The sequence below is a fragment of the Xyrauchen texanus genome, chromosome 30, assembly GCF_025860055.1.
Source record: "Xyrauchen texanus isolate HMW12.3.18 chromosome 30, RBS_HiC_50CHRs, whole genome shotgun sequence".
Taxonomy (NCBI): domain Eukaryota; kingdom Metazoa; phylum Chordata; class Actinopteri; order Cypriniformes; family Catostomidae; genus Xyrauchen; species Xyrauchen texanus.
The window spans coordinates 31,242,500-31,250,636 of NC_068305.1; positions in this window are offsets into that span (position 1 = coordinate 31,242,500).

The window sequence follows — 8,137 nt, forward strand, 5'->3', positions numbered from 1 at the left end:
CACAATATAACACTTCCACTCATACCTTATTCCTTAATTATTGTTTTAGTGTCACAAAATGTGAGACAAGGCGATTTAATGTTCGTTTTTGATTAAAAAATAAAAAGTATACACTTCATAAAAAAATTACTTTTAACTTTCCAAATCCCAATTCAGATATAAACGCTAAATATGCCACCTTTAGATGAAGCTAATACGAACACAATGGAAAGGCTTGAAGACATATCTCTGTGCACAAGTCTCTCAGAGATGGAGAAGGAAGAACAATCTGTCTGTCAGCACTTTCAACTCTCCAGATGTTTAACCTTAATCTAGAATTCACCATTTCAATCAAACTCACTTCATAAAGGGGAGTTACAGAATAGACATCTCTGAAGGGACCCACATAAAAGCTCTCTTGAATCTTATCCTTATCAGCGTTTGTCATGTGCAATATTGTTAGTAGAAATGTAGAACATCAACAGACAATGTGAACACCATGCATTAAGTCAAATTGTAACATATTGGAATGGTGAAATTCATTTCAAAATGTATGCTTTTGCATTTGGCAGACACCTTTTTCCCAAAGAAATATAAACTATGTACTAATCAGATGTGACACCTGAATGTTTGATTTACAAAATTGCCAAGCATACATTGTGCTTAAAGAGTTAAAACAGACAATGCATAAAAGAAATAGGCTGAAGTAAATAAAGAGTAAATGTAGCGTAAATCTTCTGTTGTTCCTATTTCAGCTGCATTGTGTCCTGTAGCCCCACCCACATACAAATAAATAAATAAATACATATTTTTACCAAAATTCCAATCCTCATGTTTATTAAACATCAAACATTGCCGCTGTGAGATTCCTTGTGGAAGTTGAAATACATTCGCTATTACATTACAAATTCCCCAAGTGTGAACGGCCCCTTGAAGTGCATTCAAGGTACACATTTGAGCAGTTTTCTTGTAGACTTTAATTTCAGACAGTGGTTGTGGGTAAAATAGCTCTTAATCAACCAAAAAGTATTGGGTGGTTTCACTCTCTATTAATATAAATCTTAATTTAGAGAACACGTCGAGCTAATGGAATCCATAAAGACAAAGTAAGCTAACCGTTACATTAGGGATGACACTAACGAAACATAATGACACATAACAAAATTTGTTTGATTCACACTGATTGTAAACACCAAGACTCTCATTCATCATTTTGTCTATTCAGAGAAGAAAGATTGTAATATTGTGCCAGAGAAAGACATCTGAGACTCCTGGGAAAACATCACACACAGAAGGTTCCCAGTCATAATTCCATGAAGTTTCATAGAAAAGGCTTTAATGAAAAATCATTTTTTTCATGTTTCCATATAAAAATGTACATCAGCATAATATTTATAGCTTCAACATAGCAGGCAGTAAAAAATAGTTTACAATTAAAATATTCAGAGCATTCAAATGCATACCTCTTATAAATTCAGACTTAAAGACATTCCTTTAAATGATCGGTTTACTAATGATTTCTATTTTTGGCTGATCAATTCGGTTCATGTTTCTCACTACCTTGTGGAGAAGCACTGAATTCTATACTGTCCATACATGATAGTCATTAAACTGAAATGAAACATTGTTTTGGTAATCTGCTGCATGTTAAAATCTCAACACCATATTAATGGAAGACATAGTCATTTAACGCTGTGGTCTTTATGCTGTGTTGTGTGCTCTGTAAAATTTGTAAAATAATTGAATCAGAATGGAATCTAAAAACTTGATGTTTTTAAGTCTGACATATCAACTTCACAGTGAAAGCAAAAAACTTCAATACAAGTGTACAACTGCACAAACAGACTTAAATCATTATGTCACATACATTTTGCTGTTCAGTTACCCTTTTTTCACTCATCTTTTTATTCTTTATTTGTTCCTTTCTCTCTCTGCTTGATAAACTTGTATGAGGGCCTGTTTACAGGGCTATCAACTCTGAACAAAGTACAGAAGTAATCAGGTAAGAATACAGAATCACTGCGGAGAGGTTATGTAACCTATTTGCGGCAGTTCATTGAATTAAGCACTGGAGCTGCTGAGTGCAAGCAGTGAGAAATAAGAAAGGAGGCATTGGGGTATATGAACACAAATTCAGATTCACACAAGTAAACACAGACTAAGAATTACGTAACAAGGTTGTTTTAGGCCACAAAACCATGTCATTGTCTAGCTCTAAGCCATTGAAAGCATCACAGTTTCATTTTAACTTTTTAATTCGTAAATGGGTTTACCCCTATCATTGGGTTGAAAATCAAACTTGCCCTTTTACATTTTACTCTGATGGCTTCACTCCTTTTCTACTGCAAGCATGTCCAAAAAAGTAAACTTAATATGAGCATCACAGTGTTCTACATAAGCATAGGAACTAAAATGTCATGCTTTGAAACTAAGGTGTTAATCAAAAACACAAAAGAGAGCATCTTTGCATACATACTAGTATCTTTGCCATAATTTCCCATGGTGGCAAAGGAGATACATCAGTTTGTTTTTTTCAGTGCCATTTTGAAATATTTCACGCTACCCTGCAACATTTTTCTATCTTGCTATTGATTTGAATTTGCTATATTTGTAAAGACCCTAAGGAATTGTAAAATGCAATATATTGTTCACTATTAATACAATTTAAGCAATATATCCCTACCATTAAACATTCCTATAGTGCTGCACATATTTGGGCCATTTTCAACAATGGATTTGACTAAAAGCGCTTACTCTTATTATGTGCTAATTATGTCTATAGATCTGGCCTAAAGGTTCTCTGTTTTATTCGAAGACTACAACATTTTAAAATGTCTTTTCACAGAGATGCTAAATAGACAATTTGTGTTGACCAGTAGACTAAGTTTCCTAGATGACTATGTCTTAAATGATTCAATATTAGGTTTCATGCTGTATTAGTGTTATTATCTGTTTGTTTGTACTGTGTCATAAGTGTAAGTGGACAAAAAAAATTTTAAAAACTTACATTTAAAACAAACAAAAAAATTATTAAAACTTTGGAACTTTTTGGATGCATAACTTTCATATTTTATGGTCCTTTGGGTCTCTGATTGTAGCATTTTAAAAGCGTTGATAAGACATACTATCCATGGCAATATGTTTCTTGTCTAATTCTTTCTGTTTTAACAAAACTGACAAGAACTTGCATAAAATTTACCAAGACAATTAGCATTAGCTTAAATGGAAAACAAATGAATGCCACCAAACTTAACTTAAAAAATCTGAACATTTAAAACATCACTTACTTAAAAACTTAAATTCTCTCATAATTTACTCACCATTATGCCATTTTCTTTCATCTGTTGAACTCAAATGAAGATTTTTAGAACAATTTCTCAGCTCTTTTGGTCCATACAATTCAAATCAATGTGTGCCAAAATTTAGAAGCTACAAAATCACATAAATCAGAATAAAAGTAATCCATAAGGCTCCTTAAATCAATGTCTTCAGAATTGATCAGTGTAGGTGAGAAACAGATCACATTATTCATGCATTCTGCCCCCTACTGGGCAAGGGAAGAATTCTAGCAAAAAAGGATTTTAATATTTATCTGTTTCTCACACACACCATCATATCACTTCTTAAGATATGGATTAAAATACTGGAGTTTTATGGATTACTTTTTTTGCTGCCTTTTGCTTTTTGGAGCATCAAAATGTTGGCACCCATTCACTTGCATTGTGAGGACCTACAGAGCTAAATTTTAAAAAAATATATATATAATTTGTGTTCTGCAGAAAAAATTAAGTCATACACATCTGGGATGGCATGAGGGTGGGTAAATGATGAGAGAATTTTTGTTTTGGGGTGAACTATCCCTTTAAAACACTGTCTGCATTGTCAAGTATCATTGGCTAAACAACAAATCGGATCACCAAAAATAAGCCACTCTTAATTAGCCACAAATTTCTGTTTTTCAGCTTTAAAAAAATAAATAATAAATTAAAAAAAATAATTACTGATTATTATTCTGCTGGATTATGGTTTTACTGAAGAGCTCGTTATACATGGGACATCTGCTCATGTAACTGAACGTTTTTAAGTTTCAATTGAGCTTCTCATGAAAACTGAACCTGTTATTTGAGCCCAAAAGAGCATATTTGATTTCTGGCCCTCAGAATGAGTAGCTGCATGCCTTAAATCGGTTTCACTGAAAACGGTGGTGACTTTGTGTTGACTTTGATTTGTGGGCCACTTTAAAATAAATGAAGCAGAAAATATAGATGTTGACTAAGTAATTTATGGCCTGATCCAAAAAACATGCATCATATCAAAAAAAAGCAGTATCCACATTTTCATCTATAAAGCCTTAACACTAAAGATATGACCAGCAGTTTAGTGGATGTAATATACACTGTTGGGTTACATCATTCTAACTTAATTAAAGTGTCCTGAATAGTCAACAATGTTAGTTGCCGTTTTAAGAGCTTTATCAGTAAATTTAGCAAAGTTCTTACAAACATTTTTTACCTATGACTACATTGCATTACAATTAAAATATCTAATTAATATTAAGTGTGGGCTACTTATGAAGAAATTGATTTTAAATGTGGGAAAGCTGCACAGTAGGGAGATATGTTGTCTCCTGCAAAATTACATTATCACGGTTTTCATATAGACTACTAGTCCTAAATACTGTATATAAAAAAAGCTGAGAAACATCTAACATACTGCAGCACTGTAGTGAGAGGAAAAAAACTTGTTTGCTGATGCAAATAACATTCTCAATAACAAGTTATTACTGGCCTAATTAATTTATTAATTTATTTGGTTTTTATAGCTTTGTTAATAATATGACCTTCATCTTAAAAAATGATTTCTTTTCTTTAATAAAAAAAATAAATACTTTACATTTATTTTACAATTCATTATTTTTCCTACTGGCTTAAATCTCAACATAAATAAAATGAAGTAAAACATAAATTACCGAAGATGGTACCAAGTATGCATTAAAACAAAGCAAATACAGCTCTCAAAAAGACAGAAAATAAATAAAAACAACATAGTATACAGTAACAAAATACATGCATACATTCAATACATGCATACACAGTCATTTTGGGAAGTATATGATTTTCAGCATTTTCAATACGCATCTAATTTTCATGCCTCTTCCAACACAAATATCATGTGGCTCTTACAAAACACGGGGGTGCCATCGGTGTTAGACACTAATTACAACATTTTCACTGGATAATATTTCTGAAACCTGCTGGGTTTGGAATGTTGCATCTAACTAGGTGGCCATTCACTTGAGGTACCCAATACCTGTAACAGTCTATAAACCATTACAGCATCAGTGTACATAGTCTAATCAACTGTTTATGAACAGTTATGCAGTTAGTTTGTGGTATGTAATGGACTCTGTAATTACCCCCAGCTATTTTGGTCTTCAAGTCTGCGGCAAACTTTTGGTCCATCTATCTCAACCTCTAGAATAAACTCAGTGTGACCTTCCACGCTGAGAGGCCTTCTGCCTTTGGAATGACTCTACAATGAACCCAGTTATTTTACTGGATCAATAAGGCTCTGGCTACCACATGCATCACACTAATCGCAAACAAGTTCTGCACAGTCCAATGATTATGGAATGTGAACAATATACACAACAGGACAAAAGCTAGAATTACTTCAACATTATGTTAAAAATAATAGATTTTTGGGTCTAGAATTCCATGTGTTATTTGGCAGGCAATCTGTGTAGAGGAATTCACTGCATTGACTGACCTAGAATCAGATTGGAATAGACTGATTGTAAATACAGGGAAAACACTCTGTCTGAACCAATGAAAACATGGCAAGCACAAGAACAGTTGTGCTACATGTTTGATCTGGCACGAGATAAGGATCTAATTTTGATTACATCTTTACACTGCTGATTTTTACGTGTTCATTAGGACAAACAAGCGTTTGATCAAATATTAATATAAAAAAAAAAATCAATATGTGATTATCAGAACATTAAACAAGAGGCCTGCAGGGAGTGTGGAGAACTATATTGGTAAAAATCTAAAGAAATGTCCAAGGTTCAATACAAGCTAAGCTCAATAAACAACATTTGTGGCATAATGTTGATTACCTTCCACAAAAAATAATTACGACTTGCCCCTCGTTTATATATATATAAAGCAACAATTGCGGTTATAGTAAGACACTTACAATAGAAGTGAATGGGCCAGTCCATATATGCTAAAATACACACCGTTTCAAAAGTATAGGCAAAAGATGTAAACATTATAAATGTTGAGATGATTTTAGTGTGAAAACTAATTTGATTACTAACCTTAACTATCATGATGGTAAAGTTGTAATACTGGATCTAACTTTATTCAGATAAAGTTAATAAGTGATTTTATCACACCAAATTCATGTTTAGCATGGATAACATGTATGCCTTGTAACTATACTTTTGAAACAATGTGCATTTTAGCTTTTATGCATTGGCCCCATTAACTTTTTAGGAGGCAAATAAAATATATTTTTTTTATATATATATATATATATAATAAAGGAGTTTTTTTTTGCCTGTAATCAACATTATGCCATAAATGTTGTTCACTGAACTTAAAGAGATAGTTCACCCAAAAATGTAAATTCTCTCATCATATATTCATGCAATCACAGATTTGTGACTTTTTTCTTTTGCAGAACACAAAGACACAAAATAAACGGTGACCAAAACTTTGAAGCTCCAAAAGCACATAAAGGCAGCATAAAAGTAATCCATCTGACTCCAGTGGTTTAATTAAAATCTTCAGAAGCGATATAATACCTGTGGTTGAGAAACAGTTCAATACTTAAACCTTTTTTTATTTTATTTTTTTACTATCAGTCTCCACTTTCACATTCTTTTTCTTTTGTTTTAGGTGATTTACATTCTTCATGCATATCACCACCTAGAGGGCAGGGAGGAGAATTGATAATAAAAAAGAACTTAAATATTTAAGGCTGTTTCTCACCCACACCTAACACATTCACTCTGAAAATATGGATTTAACCACTGGAGTCTTATGTATTTCTTCTATGATGCCTTTATGTGCTTCAAAGATTTGGTCGTCATTCACTTGCATTTTGAGGACCTAAAGAGCTGAGATATTCATTCTGCAGAAGAAATAAAGTCATACACATCTGGGATGGCACGAGTGTGGGTAAATGATGAGAGAATTTTCATTTTTGGGTGAACTATCCCTTTAAATTGTATTGAACCTGGAACATTCCTTTAGAGGGGTAGTTCACCCAAAATTAAAATCTGTTTATATTTAACTCATTTAGCTGTGCAAGTTCATTCATAAAATTGTCAACATTGAATTCTGTTTCTTGAGAGAGCTGGTTTTGAGTGATGCAATATGTCCAGTTGCTGCATTAACAGATCTACATTTCATGGCGTAAAATAACCCATATATCAACACTGTGTGGATTGGCTATTATGCTAATACACAACATTGCGTAATGTGATGTCTTGACACCTGCCGATAAAATGCTATTTATCTTTAGATAGTATCTGCATATTCTTTAGCTATGCGATCCAATCATTGAAAACCTATATTAATGCAAGGTGTAAAGGTGGACAATTATGCCAGAGAACACTTCTAACATTTTATAACAGACAGACTCTTTTCACTAGCTTGTACCTTGACAGTAACACCTTTATATTGATTTGTGCAAGATATTTCTTCAGTGTGAATACAGTGTATATCATCTGCACTGCTTATCTCCGCAAATACACTTAAATACAGACGTAAACACATGCTACATTAAAAAACAATACCTACCCATGTGATTTGTTACAAATATTTTTAGATGACAGCCTTCAGTGAATCTGTATATTTGCCAACTGTGCAAAATAACAAAACAATCATACAAAAATAAACACTTTAAACTTTTTGTCATTTTTTTTTGTTTTCCCCCTAACTACATGACCAGGTTTGATTTTGTAAGAAACAAGCAAGGGAATGAACAAACTAAGAAACCATACCAATGCGTTGTTAACACATGCTCTAAGGTTTATCGGTTTATCATGAATGAAAAGCTTTTAAAAAGGATATCAAGTTTAATATTGTAGGTAAAACTTCTTTGTTATGTCCATATCAGAGATCTCTACACAAAAAGCACCTAT